This window comes from Malaya genurostris, chromosome 3 (assembly GCF_030247185.1).
Source record: "Malaya genurostris strain Urasoe2022 chromosome 3, Malgen_1.1, whole genome shotgun sequence".
Classification (NCBI taxonomy): domain Eukaryota; kingdom Metazoa; phylum Arthropoda; class Insecta; order Diptera; family Culicidae; genus Malaya; species Malaya genurostris.
Window position 1 is genome coordinate 129,393,272 of NC_080572.1, and position 26,178 is coordinate 129,419,449.

The following is a 26,178-nucleotide window of genomic DNA, read 5'->3' on the forward strand; positions in this document are numbered from 1 at the left end:
ATCATACCCAAATGAAACACGGATGAACTATCTCTGTAAACCAATAACAGAACCGTTTGCGCCATAGTTGGTACGTCGTTTAGGAAGTCGAAGAAAAGCACTATTGCGGAGAGCTCTGGGTCGCAATATTAACTTCGTTGAGCAAAACAAAACAGCTGATCCTACCGTTGAATATATCTGCTATTATCGAAGCGCGTGATAAGTTCTGTCGCACTTGCAATGTGTCGAGATCGATCAATAACCCGCGACTTTCATAACTAAGTAGCAGATGATAAGCACTTCAATGATATTTATGATATTTATTGCCTGTACACTCGTTCGTTCTACTTTAGAATATTGCTCAGTAGTCTGGAACCCTCTTTACCTTGTGGGAGCCACGGATACGGAGAGAATAAAACAAATATATTCACAGTCAATAAAATCAATAATTTTATTCGAGCGATTTCTTGCTATCCGACGAGCGTAACGTTTTCTACTTGACTGACGCCAAGGTGTTTCATCCTCGAGGTGCGTACAATACAATGTTGTGAATGTATATGACGCCGCCATATAGTCCCCTTCAGTTACACGAGAAATCGGACCCGATGACCCGAAGGTGTAACTTTAGTGTGAGCCTCGTCGTTCACCTGGCTTCCTGAATGCTCCCTTGATGTGAATGCAGGCTTTATTCTGTCGATCGAAATTCGTTTCTCCTTTCCACCAACAAGAATGTCGAAGTATTTACCGTGTCGATTTACCACCTGGTACGGTCCATCGTATGGTGGTTGGAGCGTTCGTTTGACATAGTCCACGCGAACAAAAACATGTTCACAAGTAGCTAGATCTTTCGGAATGAATACTCTTGGCTTGGAATGGTTGCTACCGGCAACCGGTGTTAGTTGTTGAATCGATTCCCTAAGAGAGCGAATGAAGTCGAAGCGGTCCACTCCTTCTCCAGATTGCGTTTCGAAGAACTCTCTTGGTAGTTTCAGCGGTTGACCGTAGACCATTTCAGCAGACGAACACTGCATATCCTCTCGGATCGCTGTTCGGAGTCCTAGTAAAATCAACGGAAGTTTAGTGCTCCAGTGCTTTGAATCTACACAAATAATTGCTGTTTTCATTGTTCTATGGAACCGCTCGACCATTCCATTTGCTTGAGGATGATAAGCTGTCGTACGGATTCGTTTAATGCCTAGCAAATTGCTGAGCTCCCGAAAAAGCTCTGACTCGAACTGTCGTCCTTGATCCGTCGTAATAGTTTCAGGAATGCCGAACCGAGAAATCCAACTGCTAAGAAGGGCTTGAGCAACTGATTCCGCTGTCATGTCGCACAATGGCACCGCTTCAGGCCATCTGGTAAATCTGTCAATCATTGTTAGGACGTAACGCCTACCGTTCGATGAGGTCAATGGACCAACAAGGTCGAGATGTACATGTTGAAATCTGGTCTTGGGAATATTGAAGGCTTGTAGGGGTGATGAAGTATGTCGATTGATTTTTGATCGTTGACACCTATCGCATGACTGAACATACGTCTTGATGTCTTTGTTAATAGATGGCCAGACGAATCGTTCTTTTATCAACTTTCTGGTAGCCCGAATGCCTGGATGTGAGACTGTGTGTAAAATCTCCATGATCTTGAAGCGAAGTTTTTCTGGTACGTACGGACGAATCCGATCATTAAGCGATACATCACAATAAATCCCTGTCTGTGTGCTTGGCAATGCTTTCAAAACCAGCTTAATCGATGTTGGTCTGTCAGAGGCCAATAACCTTTTTAATTCCGCATCATGGATTTGTTCAGTCGCTAACTCCTCAAAATTCAGCGATTGCGGAAAGGAAATCGTCGCTACGCGAGATAGAGCGTCTGCTATCTCGTTTTTACTACCACTAATATGCTGGATATCTGATGTGAATTGAGAAATATAACCGAGGTACCGCTCCTCGTGCGGTAAATAATCGTTTTTTGCTGATCTCAAAGCGTAGGTTAGTGGTCGATGATCAGTAAAAATTGTGAATTTCCTAGCTTCCAGCAAGTGTCGAAAGTATTGTACTGCTAATTTTATGGCGGTTAATTCTCTCCCGAACGTCGAGTATTTTGTTTGAGCCTCGGAGAATTTCTGTGAGAAAAAAACCCAGCGGATGCCAGTGACTGCCGTTATACTGCTGAAGTACTGCTCCGGCCGAAGTATTCGACGCATCTACCATCAAACTTAAACGTTTGGTTGGATCAGGATAATGCAAAAGAGTTGCATTCGCAATGCTTTGCTTGCAGTTTACGAAAGCCTTTTCAGCGTTGTCGCACCAGTCTAATTTTCTTGAGTCATTTTTTCGGTTTCCTTGTATAAGATTGCGAAGGGGGGCTTGTTGGTCCGTAGCGTGCGGGAGAAAACGTTTATAACCATTTATTAGAGCTAAAAACCGGCGAAGCTCCTTGACTGTAGTTGGTAACTTATAGTTTTGGAGCGCTTGTATTCTATCCGGTAGTGGTCGAATTCCGTCGTGATTCACGAGATAGCCGAGAAATTCCACTTCGCGCTGTGCAAATCGACTCTTCGAGAGGTTTATAACCAATCCATGCTTGTGAAGGCGCTCTAGCACGAACCGAATGTGATAACGGTGCTGTTCTTCGTTAGCGGAGGCGATACAAATGTCGTCCACAAAAATAATGACGAGATCGAGATCGCCGAGGATCTTATGCATGAAGCGTTGGAAAGTCTGCGATGCATTACATAGTCCGAACTGCATTCTTGTAAATTCGAAAAGTCCGAATGGTGTAATCACGGCGGTTTTTGGTATATCGATTTCCTCCACAGGAATCTGATGGTAGGCCCGTTCCAAATCGAGTGTTGTGAAAATAGACTTACCATGAAGTGCGTTAAGAAGGTCATGGATATGCGGTACCGTGTATCGGTCCGGTACGGTAACAGCATTTAGACGTCTGTAATCGCCAACGAATCTCCAACAACCATTCTTTTTGGGCACACAGTGCAGTGCGCTTGCCCAGGAACTGCTGGAATGACGACATATCCCAAGCTCTAACATCGTCTCGAATTCTTGTTTAGCGGCTTTCAATTTATCTGGAGGTAGTCGACGACTTTTACAAGACAACGGTGGCCCTTTTGTAAGGATATGATGGGTTACGTCATGTTGAACTTCGGAACGCAGGGTAGACGATAGTGTAACCTCACGGAACTCTTCCAACAAATTTCTATATGGGTGATTTCCTACCACGGTTGTTATATTGCACAGTGTAGGAGTTGCTAATCCACCGATTGAGTGCAATTTCGTAATTGAATCGATGAGCCGGCGACGTTTCAGATCCACAACAATCCCAAAATGGGCCAGGAAATCCGCGCCTATTATAGGTGTAGTTACATCAGCGACTATGAAATTCCATGAGAATCTACGACGTAGACCCATATCTGTTGTAACGAAACGCTGTCCGAACGTTTTTATAATTGTTCCGTTTGCAGCGTGCAGTTCCCATTGACTTCGATTTCCCTTTTTATCCTTCATTGTAGCTGGAATTATTGAGAGATCTGATCCGGTATCTATTAAAAATCGTTTGTTTGCTGTCCGATCGAAAATAGTTAGACGGCTGCTGTTCGTTTTAGCTCCCACCCCCGCCGTTTGGGATGAGAAGGATTTTAGTTTTTTGGTTTCGAATACCGGCACGGAGATCGACATTGTTGTGCGGCCTCTCGAAATTTACGATGATACCAACAAATGTCCTGCGAAGACTGTGGGTCGTTACGGCGACGTGATGAAGAACGGGACCGATTTCCATTTTCCACCGTTCTCAATCGTCGCACTTCGCTGGACAGTGCAGCAATTTGGATTTCCAGATCTTGTATATTCGTAGTAGCAGCAGGAAGAGATGCGATGGCTATCTGAGGACCAGAGGAGTCGACCATCTTATCAGCCATTTCCGCTAGCTGATCAAGTTTATTCTCACAAATCGCTAAAATTGCACGTATGCTCGTTGGCATCCGTTGCATGAACAACATTCTCATTAACTCGTCGTTTACGTTTAGATTTGTAGCCAGCTCCTGCATTTTAGCTAGCAGGTGAGTCGGACGCATATCACCAAGATCACAGGAATTAAGTAGCTTTTCGAATTTTTCCTGTGCCGACAACTCGAATCGGGAGATTAGACGGTTTTTTACAGTTACATACTTATCCTGTGCAGGAGGATTTGCGACTATATCGGAAATATGCCGCAAGACTGTCTGATCCACCTTAGCAATTATGTGGTGAAATTTGGTTAGGTCGCTCTGAATCCCAGCAAGCGAAAATTGAGCCTCAACCTGGGCAAACCACATGAGCGGATCCGTTTTCCAGAACTCCGGTAATTTGACGGAAACTGCTGCGGTAATGTGTGCATCTCGTGACGATGGAAAAGGTACGTCCAATCCGTCCAAGGTATCTCCGGATCCCGAAACTTGAGCCATGTTTATTTTTTACAAAATGGCAATTCTGGTTCACGAATTAAAAAAAAATCGCGTCGGGGTCACCAATGTGGGAGCCACGGATACGGAGAGAATAAAACGAATATATTCACAGTCAATAAAATCAATAATTTTATTCGAGCGATTTCTTGCTATCCGACGAGCGTAACGTTTTCTACTTGACTGACGTCAAGGTGTTTCATCCTCGAGGTGCGTACAATACAATGTTGTGAATGTATATGACGCCGCCATAACCTTAATGGAGCTCATAGAACAGAATCTATACAACGTAGATTCGTACGTTTTGTTCTTCGACGATTACCTTGGAATAATCCACATCAACTGCCGAGCAATCAGTTCGGTTTTACATCTACTCCAAGCCAGTCGATAAAACAAAACCGCTTACGTTGGAAACAGAAGAAACCAAGTACAGTATTGTGTAGTGAACAATAGACCTCGAAGATGAGTGAACCAAACGAACAAAAGCTACCGCCGACACGAAAGAATACAATTGTTGTTGACTTCAGGCAGTGCAAAATTCGATCTTCGATACGAGAACTTGAAGGTTTGCTTAAGGAGCAAATGCAGCTGGACATTAAACGTGTGCATTTACTTCAATGCAATAAGACGAATAATGTTGTTTACATCCAGTTTTATAAAGAGTTGGATGCAATTCAATTCGCAAAAGACAATAACAATGTGCACTATGTGGAACACGAGAACATTAGGTACAACATTCCAGTATATATGGATGATAGTGCTGTAGAAGTGCGTGTGCATGATCTTCACTCGAGCGTCACCGATTATTATATTCGCAAAACTATGTCCCAATACGGAGAGATTCTCTCTATCGAAAAAGAAAAGTGGAAGAATTTTTTCCCCGGTATTCTAAATGGCGTACGTGTATTACGCATACACTTGAAGAAGCCTATACCTTCTTATGTGATTAAAAATATTACCGGTCCGAGATGACTTACCTGTGGTATTTGCGAGGAACTCTTCGGAAGTGTGTATTTTCTGAGTCTAAGAAAAGAAATAGAACATATAAGATTTGAATGTATTAGGTCTTTAAGTCAACTTGAAACAACTGTTTCTGTTGAATAAAACTATAAATAAATCGTTGAATTTGAAACAAAAAAAACTATTTTTGAATTAAATGTGGTGTGATAATTCATAATAGTTTTAAATATGTTGCGATTTGGATTCCAATTTAATAGTTTTATCGAATCAAATTAAAAAAATATTTTATTTCTGTTTCAGTGCGCTAGATGTATATGAATTAAATATGTTTTGCTATTGATTCAAATTAAAAATGGTTTTGAAACAGCTAGGAATTAATTATTGCCATTAAACAAACATTGCAAATATGTATCATTCGGAATGCGCAGAAAATGATCAACGATCATGTGAATAGTATTATCAATAATAACAGCAAACTACCTCTATAATCTTATTTCATTGAAATTATGATCCATCTGCGACATATTGAGTCAAATAGCTATCACAAATAATTTAAAGCCTTCGATGGATGAATGGAAACAGTATACATTGATTTCTGATAACAAATGTGCAGCAAAGGCTTCTATTTGTGAGATTTATTATTTATATTCCCATATAAACTGGTAATCCTGAAAAAAGTTGTCACAAGTTATAAGTGTAATTTTATTAAAGTAATAGATATAGACATAAGTTTTATTGTAATGTTTTTAAAAATAATCACTTCGTTTGTTAAACTTAAATTTTGGCTTGAACTATCTTAATTCTGGAATCAAACTGACTAGTCTGTGTTACCTTTATATTCGTGAGACCTTACTATCTAGCACTAAGCTGTTGTAGAGTTGCCACCTGCACGGGCTGCCGAACTTGCAATAATTCTTATAATCAATACCATTTCAGATAAATCCCGTTCGGCCTTTTGGCTACCTGAACAGCCATGGCCACCAGGCTACCAAAATTGATTTAGTGACGGCTGTCAAATCCAATTTGGCTAAACATAGTCGTCTGTATCTGAGTTAGCCGAGCGTTTTCGTCATTTCACCTTAGATGAAAATGTCAAAGATTTCGATGTGGAAAAATCCTGGTGGATACGGTTGTATAGTTTGAGGTGTATGTCTGGCGGCGGTGTGGCAATCGGTCATCAGAGTGGCTGCCAGCCATATTTTGCCCGCTGGCAGCGTTTAGTCAGCCGTCTGGCAGCCATGCTCATGCGGGATGTAGCATGCTATCCACTAAATATCAACAGTTTCTACACCCATTTTATGAGTTAAGTGTTTATTTTCATGAATTTCATGTGTTCTACAAATAGTGATAGTTTAAAAGCTTTGCACATGATGCTAGCGTGCAAATTATTGTCAGTGTACCATCAAACAGTTTTAAGTACGATTCAAATGATCAGTCAACTTTCGTCAACGTTAACGGCACTTCGCCGGTGGTTTGAATAAGTTTAAGGCTTTCATTATTGAAACGTATAATCGCTTCGGATGTAAAAACGTCCCGTGAGGTTGACATAACGTGTTACAAAAAGCTTCTTTCCATTGCCATTCGTTGTCATTAACGGTCACCTGACATGACGTGTCAACCATTCTTTAGCCGGTGGTTTGAGTTCTAGGTAGTTCTCTCTTAGTGGCAATGGTATGCCACAAGGATATAGAAAGTTCATTGTGAAATATATGATTTGTAGTCGTTTTTGAGAAAATCACAATACGTTCGGCTTTGTAGCCTTTGAATAGAATTTAGAGCAAATTTCCAAACTACTTACACTTAAAGGATTCACTGCTCGCCATTTTTATGATTTTTTATTTTTATGATGATGTAGATCATTCGACGGTTGGTCAATTCACGTAAATTGTATGTGAGGATTCTATTCATTTTAGGAAATGTTCGCCTAATATTCATTTTCATCTTGCCAAATATGCTGTTTGACATCTGAAACCATTTCACGTGATTTTTTAAGTCATTCGAACGTGAGTTTTTATTTGAGTGCAGTCAGTGTCAAAATAATGAGCACACTTACTTGTGGTTCTAAAAAATTGGGTCAAAATCATACCTACCCAAAATTGTGTAAAACGGGTATTACCACATTTTTGGTAAATATGGTCTTTGCAAAATTTGAGTAGAAATAACTTCCTTTATTGACATTTGTAAATGAGTAGAAAGTAACCAAGACATTGGAAATCTATTTATGCTTTATAGTGTTTTTATATTTTAAAATGTAAACAAGCATTGCTATGTATTTTACTTACCAACTAGAGCCTGATACGCCTCGCTATCTAAAACACTTTATTTTCTCCATCCTGAATTTTGACTCAGTGATAGTTTTAAATTCTACGCATACTTTTGACAATTGTTCTCAGTTGTCGGAATTTACCAAAGAAGACACCTAAAATCACACCTTCAAAAAAAGATCCCCGTGTAAAATCTAAAAAGCCAAATTTGAAAGCAAAAACTGTGCCTCCTGGTTAGTCAAATTCGCAAACCAATCCAGGAATTAGCACAAGAAAATACAATAATCCAGTGGGCTCCGTTTCACATTCACCAACAGGATTACTGAAGTTTTCAGAAATTGTAGAATGGATTTTCGCAGCATTCAATATTTCTGAACCTCTAAAGACCATCATAACGGCATTCCTTCCAATAGCTAGAACTTTTTTGAAACAGTTATCAGTGGCCAGTTCTCTCAGGTTTTGTATCATTTGATGGATAATTTATAATCCGCCGCAAATGATTCAATCACTGTCCTGCAGTGGAATTGTCGAAGCACCATGCAAAAACTTGATTCATTTAAAGTTTTGTTGCATAGTCAAAATGTGATGTATTTGCTTTGTGCGAAACATGGCTTACATCAAATATATCTTTAAATTTTAATGACTTTAACATTATACATCGATAGAGACTCCCCGTATGGCGTAGTGATTTTAGAAATTAAGAAACGTTATTCCTTTCATAGATTAAACGATCCTTCTTTTTCTAGTACAGAAGTTGTTGCTTCCTCGTTTGTTCGATTCTGGAGGCCGTAGAACAAGCCCAAACCAAACGATTTCTTGGTCCATCGTCTAACAGAAGGCCTCCAAACCCTTGGTGGGACAAAGAGTGCTCAGATGCTAAACACGCGAAACAAAATTCTTCCAAGACCTTTTTGAAAAAGGTCTTCGGGCCAAGAAATGTAGCTATTGGAGACATTTGGTCGAATGTTTGTCAAGAGAAACCTCAATGAGCACTCTTTGGAATACGGCCAGAAGAATGAGTCATCGTAATGTAGGAAATTAGAGTGATGAATACTCGAGCCGATGGATATTTGATTTTGCGAGGAAACTTTGTCCAGATTATGTTCCAACGCATATAATTATTAGGGAGTCTTCTCCAAATAATGGTTCCATTGATAGCCCCTTTCCAATGATGGAATTTTCCATAGCACTCCTGTCTTGTAACAATAACGCTACAGGGTTGGACAGAATTATATTCAACTTGGTGAAGAATCTACCCCACCTTGCAAAAAGTCATTTGTAGGAATTGTTCAACAAGTTTCTTGAGCAAAATATTGTTCCATCTGACTGGAGGCAAGTGAAAGTTATCGCCATTCAAAAGTCGGGGAAACCACCTTCCAATCACAACTCATATAGACCCATTGCAATGTTGTCCTGCATCAGAAAATTGTTCGATATATTTTTCGACGTCTCGACACTTGGGTCAGATACTCAGTTTGGCTTCCGAAGAAATAAAGGGACGAATGATTGCCTTGCATTACTTTCGACTGACATCCAAATTGCCTTCGCTCAAAAACAACAAATGGCATCTGTATTTATAGACATCAAAAGAGCATTTGATTCTGTTTCCATTGATATTCTTTCAGACAAGCTCCACCAACATGGAGTCTCAGCGATTGTAAATAATTATTTGCACAACCTTTTATCAGAGAAGCGCATGCATTTTTTACATGGTGATTTGAAAACATTCAGAATTAGCTACATGGGTCTCACGCAAGGCTCATGCCTCAGTCCGCTCCTCTATAATTTTTACGTGAATGACATTGACTGCTGTATAGTTATCCCATGCACACTAAGACAATTGGCAGATGATGGCGTGGTTTCAGTTACTGGACCCAAAGCTGTTAATCTGCAAAAACCTTTGCAAGATACCTTAGATAACTTGTCCGTTTGAGCTGTTCATCTGGGTATCGAATTCTCTGCGGAGAAAACAGAGCTTGTCGTCTTTTCAAAAAAGCATAATTCCGCGCAGTTTCAGCTTCATATCATCGGAAGAATGATCGAACAGGTTTTGACTTTCAAATACCTCGGGGTGTGGTTTGATTCCAAATGCACGTGAGGAGGACACATTAGGTATCTGATAACAAAATGAAAAACAAAGAGAAAATTTTCTTCGAACAATAACAGGATCTTGGTGGGGTGCTCATCCGGAAGATCTAATAAAATTGTATCAGACAACGATACTTTCAGTGATGGAATATAGATGCGTTTGCTTTCGTTCCGCTGCAAACTCTCATATTATCAAACTTGAGCGAATTCAGTATCGTTGTTTGCGAATTGCTTTCGGCTGCATGCATTCGACACATACAATGAGTCTTGAAGTTCTGGCGGGAGTTCTTCCATTGAAAGATCGTTTTTGGGAGCTTTCATCGCGACTGCTAATAAGATGTGAGGTACTGAATCCCCTGGTTATTATTAACTTCGAAAAGCTAGTTGAGCTGCAATCTCAAACAAAATTCATCACAGTATATTTTAACCATTTGTCACAGGAAATCAACCCTTCAAGATATATTCCTATCTGTGACAGCCTCCTACAAGTTCCTGACTCAACGTTATTTTTCGACACATCCATGCAGCGCAAAGTGCGAGGTATCCCGGATCACCTCGATGGAAATCCCAAAAATGTTTTACACAGACGGATTACGAATTGAAGAGACTACTGGGTTTGGTATGTTCAACAACAATGTTGCGGCTTTATTTAGGCTTCAAGAACCTGCATCTGTTTACATAGCAGAGTTAGCAGCAGTTTATTATAGCTTGAGTGTGATCGTCACATTATCTCCAAACCATTATTTTCTCTTCACAGATAGTCTGAGTGCAATTGAAGCCATTCGCTCAAACGCTGCTGGCAAAAATAAACCGTTTTTCTTAGGCAAAATAAAACAGTGCCTGAACGACATAATAATTATCAAATCACAATAGTTTGGGTCCCGGCTCATTGTTCCATTCCAGGCAATGAAAGAGCCGATATTTTAGCCAATCGTGATGCTATTGAGGCTGAAATTTATGAGAGACCGATATCTTGTAACGAATTCTATTGCGCGTCTCGCCAAAGAACACTTGCCAACTGACAAGCTTCTTGGGATAAAGATGATCTGGGTCGGTGAATGCACTCAATTATTCCTAAAATATCGACAAAGACATGGTTCAGGGGACTGGATGTGAGTAGGGATTTCATTCGTTCGATGTCCAGATTCATGTCCAATCACTACACGTTAGATGCACATCTCTTTCGAATTGGACTTTCCGAGACTAATTATTGTGCTTGTGGCGAAGGTTATCGCGATATTGATCATGTCGTTTGGACATGCATGGATTATCGTGATGTCAGATCTCAACTAATAAATTCCTTGCGTACCCAAGGTAGACTATCCAATGTCCCAGTTCGCGAAATTCTTGCTTGTCGTGACCTTCCATGACCTTACATGAAACTTTTTTATCATTTCATTAAGTCCATTGGAGCTTCAATTTAAATTTTATTTTATGTTAGACTCCTTTCTCCTCCATAAGCCAATAGCAAGCTATCTTATATTGAATAAAAGTTATGATACAAACAAACCTGAAATAGTTATAAGATCATGTGCAAAATAAATGTATTTTATTTAATGCAATTTATAATAGCAAATCGCTTGATAAAAACACTGTTTAGATTAACTAATGAATACCAACATACTAATATGATATTCGAAATGTATTAGTTTTAAAGTACTATGTATTGTGGATGCCACGGCGAAGAAAATCTTATGTATTCGTTACTCTTACAAGTTGATGAATAGTTGAATGTTCATGACGAAACCCAAACTGCTCTGATAAAAAAAATGAATTCTCATTTATACAAGATGCTGGGTTTTTATCAGGTTTGAGGATGGAAATTACCTTAGCGTTTTTCCATCTCTTAGGGAAGTAAGCTAATGAATGAATCGCTTTTTGAAAATTTTAACCAAGAGTCTCAAGGTAACATCGGGAAGTTTGTTAATAAGAATATTAAAGATTTGAATCGGTGAGGTTTTTTTTCTGTTACTGTGGAACATAATAAAAAATATAGACTAAATATGAACACTGAGCAAATCACTGATAGCTGTCAAACGATATTCATTCAGTTTATTTTGTGAGGATGTGTCGTTTGGGTCCTGATAGGTGAGATGATGTATGAGTGAAATGTAAGAGGAAGTGCATGCATGAACGGTTATAAAGGCCACCGTTTCAGCTTAGGACTAACAATCGACCAATAGAAGAGATAGAAATTGGGTACAGGGTCCGGCACTCGAAGTGTAACCAAATTCAGTTTGGAAAATTACTTTTACTTAATTCAAAGTACAAAATGTGTAAAAATAATGCAAAATTCAGAATCAATTCACTTTTGCTCGATATGACCACCTTTTGCCTTGACTATGGCCTTGAGACGGTCAAAAAACGAATCGCAATCTGCCCGAATGTGACTTGCAGGTGTATTTTGGCCCACTCGCGGACAATAACTTTTTTCAGCGCCTCGAGACTGGTGTATCTTTTAGTTCGAACTTTGCTCTCCAAAATGGCCCAAAGAGAATAATCCATTGGATTCGCATCTGGTGAATTCGAGAGCCATTGTGTGGACGTGATGAAGTTCGGAACGTTGTTTTTCAGCCATTCTTGGTTCACTCGAGCTTTGTGTGACGGTGCCGAGTCCTGCTGAAACGTCCATGGTCTGCCACCGAAATGTTTGTCTGCCCACGGTTTCAAAGCAACCTCCAGAATACTTTCCCGATAATATGTCGCATTTACCTTGACGCCAGGCTCGAAGGTCTGAAGTTGGTTACACTTCAAGTACCGGACCCTGTAACGGTACCCCCGTTCATCTCAAATCCATTAGTCATTTCATATACGAAAACCAATGGAGTGAGATCTGTTATCTCTGTTTGATAGATTAATTTCAAGAGTAACATGAAATTTGAAGCATTTTGCGTCGCTAAAACAGCAGTATTGAAACGAGACAAAGATTTTGTATTCGATTTTATCACAATTCATTTATTGAAAGTCGAGTAATCGGTAAAATAACATGGTGGCTGTACTAATTAGATGACTATTGGCACACTAATTTTAGTTAGAATCTAATAAAATAGAAATAGTAACACACGGTCACGATGCTTGCTTGTGGAATACATGTATGTATGTATGTATATATATATATATATATATATATATATATATATATATATATATATATATATATATATATATATATATATATATATATATATATATATATATATATATATATATATATATATATATATATATATATATATATATATATATATATATATATATATATATATATATATATATATATATATATATATATATATATATATATATATATATATATATATATATATATATATATATATATATATATATATATATATATATATATATATATATATATATATATATATATATATATATATATATATATATATGTATATATATATATGTATATATATATATATATATATATATATATATATATATATATATATATATATATATATATATATATATATATATATATATATATATATATATATATATATATATATATATATATATATATATATGTATGTGTGTTTTTGTATATTTAAACATGTATATATGTACAATATACATTATACCGTGACGTGTTGTGTGCGTTATATCAAATTAGTCGTGTTACATTTCGATTGTGAGTCAGTGTCTACTAGAGATGGGCGAACAACAGTTCTTTATTAAAGAACGATAGTTCGCTAATCTCTTCGAAAATATAACAGTAATTAAATTTTTTAAAAAAGGTATTAATAACTGTACACTTCGAAACGGTCGTAGTTTTTCAAAATGCAGAAAAAATGATCTCTACTGTCAAAAGGATCATAGTAATAGCCATGCAATGATTAAATGTTAAAACAGAAAGGCCAAATTCCAAAAAAGGAATGTTAATGCCAAGACTTTGATTTTAGTAGAAATTGTATATATTAGCGACCTCTAAAAAAGCACAGGAAAGTGAACGATTACTACTTTAAATACATCATAGAAAGTTATTTCATTTCCATAAAAGAGTTCGTTACCAACGAAATATAATTATTTGCTCGTACGGTTCAGAAGTTCTGAACGGTTCATTGGAAAGAAATGTTTTGCCTATCTCTAGTGTCTACCAGAAAATGCTGCATCAAAAGATTATTACCATTATCACGTACACATCTGGAGCCATGCTTCAATTCATGCCGCGTCAGAGAAATCGTTGAGAGTTCTGATCCTTCTCGCTTATAAGAACTTGGTGAAACATCTCTTTGATATCGATCATAAAGGTAAACTTATTTCTCTTACCTCCCATTAATACAGCAATCAGCGAAGTTGCGAAATCTGGACCTTTCAGTAGTAGGTCGTTCAAAGAGATTTCGTGAGATTTAGCCTTGTCATCCATAACCAATGAACTAACAACACTGGAATGTAGCAAGTATCACGCATTTGGTGTTTCCATTAACTCCTCATGTGTTTCCGAGCGTAACACTTTTCAATGTATTGTTGAATCTTTTGGCAGTATTTTTCAGCAAATTCAGAGTCTGCATCCATCTTTTTTTCCGTCGTTAGTAATCACCTGAGGCTTACTGTCAGGTAATCCGCTTGAGGCTTACTGTCAGGAAAAGAAAAGTGGTTATAGTTGTACAATTTGCCCGACTTTGAAACGATTTCCACATCGCTTTAGTGTCTTATTCATAGTGTCCAGAGCACGTTTATCCCCTTCTGACATCTCCTTTAACGGAGTACTGAATAGTCTTCAGAGGAACAATCAGACCAGCATTATTTGATCCAATCAGAATTTTGGATTCTGAACCCTGAACAGTTTCAAGTTTGTCAGTGTCTATAATATAATACCGCTGATTTTATCTATATTCAGTGTTTCGCACGGTAGATTTACACCTTTGATAGTTCAAACGTTTTTAAGTTTTAATAAGGCAAATAGACTGGCTGTGGGGGACAATGTCATGTTGTTCGGTATACCGGTGCTTCCCAATGAAAATGTTTCTGCAATAGCAAGGAAAACATTGGAACTAATTGGTATGACGTTGGAATCTGACACCGTTGTGTCCGCAGCTAGAATATTTGAGTCGAACAAATCTTCAAACTCGCTAATTCCAATTATAATTGTTTTCAAAAATCAAGCCAAGTAGAAGCCAGATGAAGCATTGAATAAAAAGAAACTGTTGAAAAAAATGCAGTCAACGATGATCCAAAATGCATTACTACTAAATGGAAAACCCACAAATATTTCAATTCGTGACGTACTGACACCGCTCTCTCTTGAACTTCTGAAAGAATTGAGGGAAGCTCTCAATATTAAATACATATGGTCAGGTAGAGGGGGAGTGGTGTTAGTGAAAAAAAGACGACAATTCAAAACCCGACATCATCCGTAATAGAGATGACTTAAGCCGATTGTTTACACGTCTGATGAACAACTCAGTTTCTATTACTTCGCCTTCTCCTAAGAGGAAAAGAAATGGTAATTCGCTCGAATAAAACCGTTGAGACATTATCATAGCTTCGTGATATTTTAGAAGATTTTAATGCACGTTATGATAACAATAAAAAATGCTAAATTTCTGTTTGAGCTGTTAGTAGAATGTTCTCACTAATAGTACTGTTGTTGTACCGTTGAATTCCACTATATCACGTCATTACACTCTCACAGATTCACTATTTTCACAGTCACTATTTTTCCGAAAGTGTATCAAACGTTATAATACAGATACGTATTTCGGAATGCTATTTGCATCCTTCTTCAGTGTATCGGTTTTATAAGTTTATGTTTGAGAATACTTCAATGGAATATACGAGGGATGAACGAACTGGAAAAATTTGATAACATAAAACACTTTTTGACCCAATGCGATTCAACTATTGATATGATCGTCATTGGCGAAATTTGGCTCAAAGAAGGCAATACTTCAATTTACAAGATTCCTGGTTATTCTGCCATTTTCTCATGCAGGGCTAGTTCACACGGAGGATTGGCAATGTTCGTCAGTGAAAAAATAGAACAAAATTTACTGAAAAATGAGATTGTCGATGGCCTACATACAATCCATGTTGAAATCATCAAAACCGGATGCAGCTCAGATATCATTGGTATTTATAGGCCTCCCGCTTTCGATTCGAGTCGATTTCTTGAGCTGTTGGAAACATGGCTTTCAAATGCAAAAAATAACAAAGCATGTTACATTATGGGAGATACTAATATACCTATGAACATGCCAAACAACAACCTTGTCTCACGTTACAGCAGTTTACTAGAATCTTATGGCTTTGTGTGTACAAATACTATCCCGACTCCACCAGCCAGTCATTTATTTGTAAGGTTGATGACGTTATGCGTTTGCGAAACGACACCATTTTCACAAATTTAAGCGTTCATCTTCAGATTATATCTACAATAAATCTGAACGGTAATAAACAAAAGCAAGTACTTATCAAAAAAATAGTCAATCATAATAAACTGAATCGTTTATTCAATCAATATATCGACAGTTTAACGCTTATTGATGATGTTGACACATTTATTTCAAATATGATGTCAACATATAACTTAATGCTGTTCCAATGTATCAAGAGATATGCTAAGGAAATAAATACCAAAAAAGATTATTGTCCTTGGATGTCTTATGACCTTTTTAAGTTTCAACTTTCTTTGCGTTTCGCCTTCGGCTCGTCAGTGCTTAAAGCAGTTCAAATTGAACTGCCATCTCGTGCCTAGCAGTTCAACTTAAACCGCTAAGCAGACGCAAAGTCCACACTACTTATGTGACCCTTTAAGGATATGACACTAGGTGCCATATCCTATCTGACGTCTCGGACGAAAACGAGTGACGACTGACTACTGGCCGCCGCAGAGTTTGAACATTTAGGGGTTTTTTGTTTTGTGCAAAAAAGCACATATTTTGTTTCAACTTTCTTTGCGTTTCGCCTTCGGCTCGTCAGTGCTTAAAGCAGTTCAAATTGAACTGCCATCTCGTGCCTAGCAGTTCAACTTAAACCGCTAAGCAGACGCAAAGTCCACACTACTTATGTGACCCTTTAAGGCGGCCAGTAGTCAGTCGTCACTCGTTTTCGTCCGAGACGTCAGATAGGATATGGCACCTAGTGTCATATCCTTAAAGGGTCACATAAGTAGTGTGGACTTTGCGTCTGCTTAGCGGTTTAAGTTGAACTGCTAGGCACGAGATGGCAGTTCAATTTGAACTGCTTTAAGCACTGACGAGCCGAAGGCGAAACGCAAAGAAAGTTGAAACAAAATATGTGCTTTTTTGCACAAAACAAAAAACCCCTAAATGTTCAAACTCTGCGGCGGCCAGTAGTCAGTCGTCACTCGTTTTCGTCCGAGACGTCAGATAGGATATGGCACCTAGTGTCATATCCTTAAAGGGTCACATAAGTAGTGTGGACTTTGCGTCTGCTTAGCGGTTTAAGTTGAACTGCTAGGCACGAGATGGCAGTTCAATTTGAACTGCTTTAAGCACTGACGAGCCGAAGGCGAAACGCAAAGAAAGTTGAAACAAAATATGTGCTTTTTTGCACAAAACAAAAAACCCCTAAATGTTCTTTTTAAGTTGTTGCAACTGAAATCTAATTATATTAAAAAGGTTCGAAAAAACAGATGATCAACAACTTCAAGGGTTACTGGAGCACATTAGTAAAAAAGTAGACATTGCAAAAAGAAAAAGCAAAAAGTTATACTACGAAAACCTACTCAACGCTACTTATCATTCGAGGGCTTGGAAAAATATTAACGAAATTATGGGTCGTACTAAACCTATGGGTATGACAATATTCCCGTTAAACTCTACTAGTTAAACTAGTTCTTTTGAAAGAATGAATGAACAATAGTTTTTTTCGAGAACGGTAGTTCTTCAATTCACAGTTGTGGACCTTGTTTTTTATTTTGCTTGCTCACCCGTTTTCGAGACTGGTTTCATCACGAAAAATCTCAGTTCTAATTGGAAGAACCTTTTTTTACTTAACAAACACACCAACTATGCAAAGAATGAACGACGGCTCTGGAGAACTAGTTCTTTTAATAGAACTCTACCCAAGTAACAATTTTTGTTACGCTAGCTTATTTGTACCTTGTTTGCAACCAGAAATTTGAGTTATTGTTTCTAACATCTAACCACTTGCGTGACTCAAAAAGCGCAGTTTCTACTAGTTTCTATGTCGGTTAAAAATAAGTTGTCGTTACGTTGTAATGCCATACTGAAAAAACTTATTTTCCATAACTTGAAAATAACTTATTTATAAGTAAACTAGTTAAAACTTTGTTACCATCGACATTATAAACATTGAATGAATCCATAATGTTTTTCTATCAACAATAAAACCTATTTTAATCCACCTAGTGGTGTAATGATGTCTTTCTCATATTACTCATTACATCATAAATAAAATTGTGAAATTCTTAAAAACAACTGTTTATTGAATAGAAATACGATAATTTGTTCGGATCTAATCTCACAAACTCTATAAAACCTGTTTACCCTGTAGTTCCGGAACCGAAAGTAGGACAAATTAACAAATTAAGGAATTCGGAATGAAACTGTAAGACTTTTCTTTTGAACCTATCGATTTGGCCATCTTCAAGAAAAGTAAGTGAGATCCTTTTTGCAGTTTTTGATCACTATTTCCAATTCTTCCGAAACCGGATTCAGATAAACGGAATAGCCGAAGTTGGTTCGATTGAAAAACTTTCTGACCCTATATGCGGGGTTGGGAATCGAACCCAGGCGGGCTGCGTGAAAGGCATCGACTTACCCATCACACTATACCCGTCCCCGCATTATTATTATTATTATTATTATTATTATTATTATTATTATTATTATTATTATTATTATTATTATTATTATTATTATTATTATTATTATTATTATTATTATTGTTATTATTGTTATTATTATTATTATTATTATTATTATTATTATTATTATTATTATTATTATTATTATTATTATTGACATCACTACACAACGTGTATGAAATAGAACAAAGCACGCCTTGTTCGTTTTGTGTTTTTTTCTTCTTTCGGTGTTGTACATATTGTCACTCTATATGGCGATTTGAAAACTTTGACACTCATCGCCCTGTAACTGCGGAGCCGGAAGTCGGATCCGGATGAATGAAATTTCACAGTAGCTTTAAAGACAGTATGAACTTTAATTCAATTTGTGAAAATCGGTTCAAACATCGCAGAGAAATCGAAGTGAATTTAGTTTTAGGAGTTTTTCTTCTCCACTTTCGGTGCTCTCAGAACAGGAAAAGAGGGGACCAGTAGTGCCGAATTAAGTTTTTATGCCCACAAACTAACAAGCTCTGCAAACCAGAAAAATTTATCAGACAGTTTTATGGGATTTGTACCTGTTATTAACCATCGTTCGTGGAAAAATACTAATAAAATTGGTAATTTTCCATTTATCACGCTTTAGTTCCGGAACCAGAAGTCGGATCCAGATAAAATGTTCTACAAATTTTTAGGATATTATAAGACCTTTCATTTGAATCTTAGTTCCAGAGATAATTGACTGTAAACTTTTACTCAAATTTTCACATATTACCATATAACTCCGGAACCGGAAGTCACATTCAAATGAAATAGCAAGCTATGGGACCATAATACCTTTTATTTGAATCTTAGTTTGTGAAAATCGGTTCAGCCATCTCTGAAAAAAGTGAGTGTATATTTTTTTCACCGGAATTCGGATCGGAATGAAATTCAATAGCAGGCTATGGGACTATGAGAGCTTTCATTTGAATCTTTGTTTGTGAAAATCGGTTCAGCCATCTCTGAGAAAAGTGAGTGCATACTTTTGTTACATACATACACACACACAGACATTTGCTCAGTTCGTCGAGCTGAGTCGAATGGTATATAACATTCGGCTCTCCGGGCCTCGGTTAAAAAGTCGATTTTCACAGTGATTGCATAGCCTTTCTATATGAGAAAGGCAAAAAGACAGTATAGAACTTGAAATTACAAATTTGATACAAGGTACAAATTTCACAACGATTTTAAAACTATCGAGCGGAATTAAATTTTAATTACCTGTTTTTTTATGCACCTTCAATCAAAATCTGTTTATGAAGATATGAACAATAAACAACGAAAAAACCTTATGTTCAGAATGCTCAAAATTAATCCAAGTAGAGTGATTTCTCATTATTTTTAATTCATCTATCATGATATTTGTAACATCACAATCGATGTTTAATCCCTATATTGTTTTCTTCGAGTTTATAGTGCATAGAACAAAAAGGACTATTCTGCCTTTCATTACTTTCGCCAGAAAGTAGTTATTGAAAAAGTAATATCCTGCGTTTATTTATGTTTTATACACTTCTGGCGACTCCATAGTGTGATCGCCATCTTCAAGCCAACAAAAGTTTTTCAGGTTGTATTTCCGTTATCATTACATTGGGAAAACCTACCGATAGCTATCTGAATCAATGCAGAAATTGTATGTTATAATCTTCTAATATCTAAGTTATTGCGACATCAAATCACAGTAACGTTTTACTTATACGCTTACGTATTTATAATGGTTTTGCGACCTTTTTTCAACTAGTAGCTAAAATCATAGCTGTGATTAAAGATAGGTTAGAATCAGGTAACGATAATTTACAAATGATAGCTAGTTCAATGTTGATGTTATAAAGAAACACTGTCGTCACCTTGTTTTAACCAGCATAACATATTCGTGCTCTTGTTGCAACATAGTTTGGACTTAGTCACATCAGAACTAGTTGCGGATTGCTACTTGTGTACATCACTGAACGATTCTTTGAAAAGAACTGTTCTGCCCATCTCTAGCAGAGATAATTCAATCGCGTATAATCTGGTTTAATATGTCACGCAGTAGAATACAAGCTATTTTTGCCTTTCTCATATAGAAAGGTTGTGCAATCACTGTGAAAACCGATTTTTGAACCGAATCCCGGAGGGCCGAGTGTCATATACCATTCGACTCAGTTCTTCGAGCACGCAAAATGTCTGTGTGTGTATGTGTGTATGTAACGTTTTTTACACTAACTTTTCTCGGAGATAGCTGCACCGATTTTCACAAACTTAGATTCAAATGAAAGTTCTTGTGGTCTCATACAAAATTCCTGAATATTATATCGATCCGACTTCCAGTTCCGGAATTTTGGGGTAAAATGTGCAAGAATTTGTGAAAATAATTGCACAAACTTACGATTTTTACAAACTGAGATTCAAATGAAAGGTATTGTAGTCCCATACAAAATTCCTTAATGTTATTTGGATACGACTTCCGGTTGCGGAGTTATGGAGTAAACTGTACGAAAAAATGAAAATATGTGTTCTAACTTTTCTCATAGATGGCGCGACCAATTTTCACCAACTTAAGATCAAATGAAAGGCCCTATGGTCCCATACATAATTGCTTAATTTTATCCGGATGCGACTCCCGGATCCGGAAATATAGGGTAAAGTGTGTCAAAAATTTTATACCAACACTGAAAAGAGCAAAAAACCGTAAAAAGTGTTTTAAATCGACCTCAAATCTTCTCCAATTGATAGTTTTCATCAGCAGACGGTCAAACAAACCGATTTCGGTTATTCTTTTAAGAATCGAAGAAAATTATTTTGAAGAATGCCACAGTATTATATATGATAGTATGATCGATATGAGAAAGGCATCATTACACCACTAGGTGGATTAAAACAGGTTTTGCCTTTCTCTATAGAAAGGTATTAGAATTGCTAGAAAAACCGACTTTCAAACGGAGCCTCGGAGACCCATAGTGTTAAATACCATTCGACTCAGTTCGACAGATTGGAAAATGTCTGTGTGTGTGTGTGTGTTTTTTTTCCTCCCAACCTCCCTCAGCAGAGAAAACCGATTGGAAAAACTCTGCTACACCTATATGCCTCAATCCCCCTGGTACCACTGATGCGATTGCTTCAGGGGGGGCAATGTGCTCCTGCACTCTTCTATTGCTGTGCTCATGCACTTTTGGTCGCTACTAATCCGTGCTTATGCACTTATCGTACTCTTCAAGCGATTCTAGCTTGCTGGTCGCTCCTCCACTTTCTCTGTAACTCTGTCAGCATTTTTGTAACTGCCCTGCTGATCGCATTCCACGTCTCCTCAGTGCGGCACATCTCGTCGACGTTTTCTACATTTAATGCCGGCATCGATCTTCTTATCGCCTCGAATCTGGGGCAAATGAACACGGATCAGGGTCATTTCGCCGAAAGCCATTTCGCCGAAAGCCGTTTCGCCGAAAGTCATTTCGCCGAAAGGGTCATTTCGCCGAATGCCATTTCGCCGAATGCCATTTCGCCGAATGCCATTTCGCCGAATCCTAAAATCGTCTTGAAATTGTAGTTATAATTGATTTAAATTAAGGACAAACGAAAGATGATAGCGTTTACGCTCGTTTTGTTAACCTTCCATTGTACTTCTTGAATAATGATTCATTGTTGTACTCTTGAATAAAGATTGATTCGTGAACCTCAGAAAGTAGTTCCCAAGAAAACTGGTTGACTAGTAACCATCAAAGCAATTGCATAGGTGTATCTACCAGGCAAATGTGAAAATGAAAAAATACTAAATACCGCTTCCGACGGCGGGTCGGCGGCCGACTCAGCTGGCGTCGGCTCGGCGGCTTTGTGCCGCCGAGCCATCTTCGCTTCGGTTATGTGGCTGCGCCACATCAGTTATACAGGAGACATAACAAGCAGGAGATATGACCCTTACGGCGAAATTACCCTTTCGGCGAAATGACCCTTTCGGCGAAACGACTTTCGGCGAAATGACCTATTCGGCAAAACGACTTTCGGCGAAATGGCATTCGGCGAAACGGCTTTCGGCGAAATGGCTTTCGGCGAAATGGCTTTCGGCGATATGACCCGCTCCCAATGAACACTACGTGCTCCGGTGTCTCCTCCACTTTCACGCACTCCGGGCAGAAGGGCGAAGCGGCATGGCCAAACCGATGTAGGTACTGCCTGAAGCAGCCATGACCAGACAAAAACTGGGTTAGGTATGAGTTCACTTCTCCATGCTTCCGGTTCACCCAGGTCAACACATTAGGGATGAGCCGATGGGTCCACCTCCCTTTCTCCGTGGAATCCCATTCCTGTTGCCACTTTGCCATTGAGGCCGTTCGCACTAACGTTCTCACTTGCCTGGTCGTCCTCCGCACGTAGCTCTCGATATCCTCCTCCAATGTGATGCAGATTGGGATCATCCCTGCAATCACACAAACTGCCTCCGACGATATCGTTCTATATGCGCTGGCTACTCGCATGGCCATGAGCCGGAACGCACTGTTTAGCTTCGCCCGATTTCGCTTGGTTTTTAGCACCGCATCCCAGGCTGGAACTCGCTAGCAGCCGCCTCTTGCTGCTTCTTGGACCACCGGTGTTTGGCATAATCCTTGACAGTGCGTTGATCGCCTTCGCCGCCTTTTCACAGGCGTAGTCGACGTGGCTGTTAAAGCCATCGTCCAAGTACCATGCGCGCGGGTGGTTTTAGAAAATTTTCGATGGAAATTTTGAAAAAATTGAGAAAACCAAAAACATACAGACCTTTGAAATACTTTTATCTATCTACAGGGTAAAAATGGCTGGGAAATTCGGAGAATTTTCAGAGTCTTATTAAAAATAGCTCTGAAAAATGAGTGTTTTTGTGAACTTTCACAATAATCTGAAAAAATAATGCGATGACATAATTTTTTCTTTTCAAATAAACCTTATGATGGATACAAAGATTACATTCGGACACATTTTTGGGAAACCTTTTCACGCTTTTCATAGAAAATCCACGAATTTCAAAAATTTCCCCGAAATCGGTTATATGAAATTCGTTGATTTTCCATGAAAAGTGTGAAAAGGTTTTCCGAATGTGATCCTTGTTGCCAGCATAAGGTTTTATTGAAAAAAAATTTCATCCCATCGAATTATTTTTTCAAAATTACAAAGTGCTATTTTTGATAAGACTCGGAAAATCATCTAAATTTTCCAGCCATTTTCACCCTGTAGATAGATAAAAGTATTTCGAAGGTCTGTATGCTTTTGGTTTTGGCAAATTTTTCAAAATTTCCATCGAAAATTTCCTAAAACCACCCGCGCGCTTCAGTTGTCGCTTCGATGCTATTGTGTGTTCTCCGACGGAGATTTCCACTCGCTGCACTGCCTTGTAGCTGCTCACCAATAGCACCTCCGTTTTGTGGTGGGCTATCTTCAGCTTGACTCCATTCATCCAGTTTTCGATGATGCCGATCGATTCTACCGCCAACATTTCTACCTCCTCCGGCGTCTCGCCTGTTACTGATAAAACGATATCGTCCGCGAAACCCACGAGCACGACGCCTGTGGGTAGCTGCACCGTAAGCACTCCGTTGTACATAGCGTTCCACAGCGTTGGTCCGAGGATGGAGCCTTGTGGAACCCCGCCGACACATTCATCCTCCTCTGTCCAGCTTCAGTGTCGTACACCAAGACTCTGCTCATGAAGTAGCTTTTCAAGATCCGACACAGATAGTCTGGAACCCGCATTCTATGCAGCGCTACGGCGATAGCCTTCCAGCTGGCGCTATTGAACGCGTTCTTGACGTGAATTGTGATTACGGCGCAGTACCGGTTTCATCTCCTCTTCTGTTTGGGGAGGTGTGTGTGTACTTTTCGCGCTCAATTTTCTCAGAGATGGCTGAACCGATTTTAACAAACTTTTGCTAATTTGAAAGCTACTGTCGGGCCATTGATCAAGTTCAAAGATGAAATTGCTGTGACTTTTGGTTCCGGAGATATGATGGTATAAATGACGTAATCGACAAAACGCGTAGAATTTTTACGCGCCCATTTTTTCTCAGAGATGGTTAAACCGATTTTAACAAACTTATACTCGTTTGGAAGCTACTGTTGGGCCATTGATGGAGTTCAAAGATCAAATAGTTGTGACTTTTGGTTCCGGAGATATACTGGTATAAGTGACGTAAGCGACAAAACACGTTGATTTGTATCGCTCTGATGTATATAAGGGCCAATATTTTGGGATCACCTCTAATTTCGTTAAGGTGACCGTAGACAGAAGCCAGAGAAAATAAATGTTAAAGTATTGGTGAAACAATATTTTTTCATATAGTACTAGTATTTGTGAGTAGAGAGGAATGAAATAATAATATTTGTGTGCAGAAAGGAATACAGTAGCAAGAACAAAAAGTAAACATTGAAACTATTCAAACCACCTATCAGAACAGAGTGGACTTATCTCATCTTCATACTCATTCTGGAGTTAACAAATTGCAATCATGCGACCAAAAGAATATAATGATTGTGCCAAAGAAGATAGTTTACTGTTTGCCTTCGCTTGATTCTTGGCATTTTTTTTACACTACAAAGTAAAAAGGAAGCTGTAACATTGATGAATTAAGTATAGTAACACTTGTATGCTGTTATTATTTTTTTTCGTAATTATAGATTAATTTTTAATAGAAATGTTATATTATTTTTAATATTTGAATATGAAGCTCCTATATTCAAAAAATACAAACCAACAAATTCTACATTTTCCATTTTGTCGACAACATCATCGTTTTCGGGTAGGGAAGCAACCTCACCCAGAGAACAGTCAACTGGCACTTCCGGTTGCATGAGAGTGCTTGATGACAAATCGGCTATTTGCTCTGAAAAGATTTATCATTCAAAATTGAAGGTATAAATTCATATATTGCCGAAAATATTTTAGAACTTTACCTATTGGTACCAAATTATGAGATCCAGTACAGTTTCTAAATTCCGTAGTATTGTTTTGAACCGGCACTTCCGGCAGTTCTTCCATTGTTTGAACTGATGAGTCCTGCACATACTGACTACCCGAAACACACTCTACCAGCGTATTCCATCTATTTTTCTCTTGATTTTCGCGAATGAGCGCTGCTTTCATTTTCTTAGATGGACGAGGCATTTTGAAAAGATTGCAATACTTGAACTGTTTGTTTATTTTTTGCATTCCATTGCGACTGTAACTAAGACAACAGGGTTGTGGATAACTTGGAGGGGAAACAATGTTTGCAATAGAAATAAGGGAAATGTTATCGTTATTTAAAAAAATATTGAAGTTTTAGATGGTGATGTACGAAAGTAGTTTTTATCTGTAATTTTAACTATATAAATGTGCGACAAATTGAAAATAAAACCATTTTCAGTGTATTGCAAGGATTTTTTTTATAATTATGTATGGCATCACTGCGAATATAAAAGGGTGGTATTACCAATACTAAAGCAGGCCGGCAAACTTTTCATCGTGGATTTTAGGAAAATCTTCAAAACCAGAACTGTGAGTTATTCATAGGTTTTATAATAAAATGTTTAGATCAGAGGAAGTTTACCGGTGAAGAACAACTCAAAAGTGTTTCATAAAGCTTACTTGTGCCATAGAGCTATAAACAGCAGT

General features: G+C 38.1%; 1 protein-coding gene across 4 annotated transcripts in view; it reads left to right on the plus strand.

The window, feature by feature from the left end:
* The window catches only part of LOC131439084 (transcription-associated protein 1), a 112,629-nt gene that overhangs the window by 36,330 nt on the left and 50,121 nt on the right, over positions 1 to 26,178 (plus strand). The gene's annotated exons all lie outside the window — the stretch shown is intronic.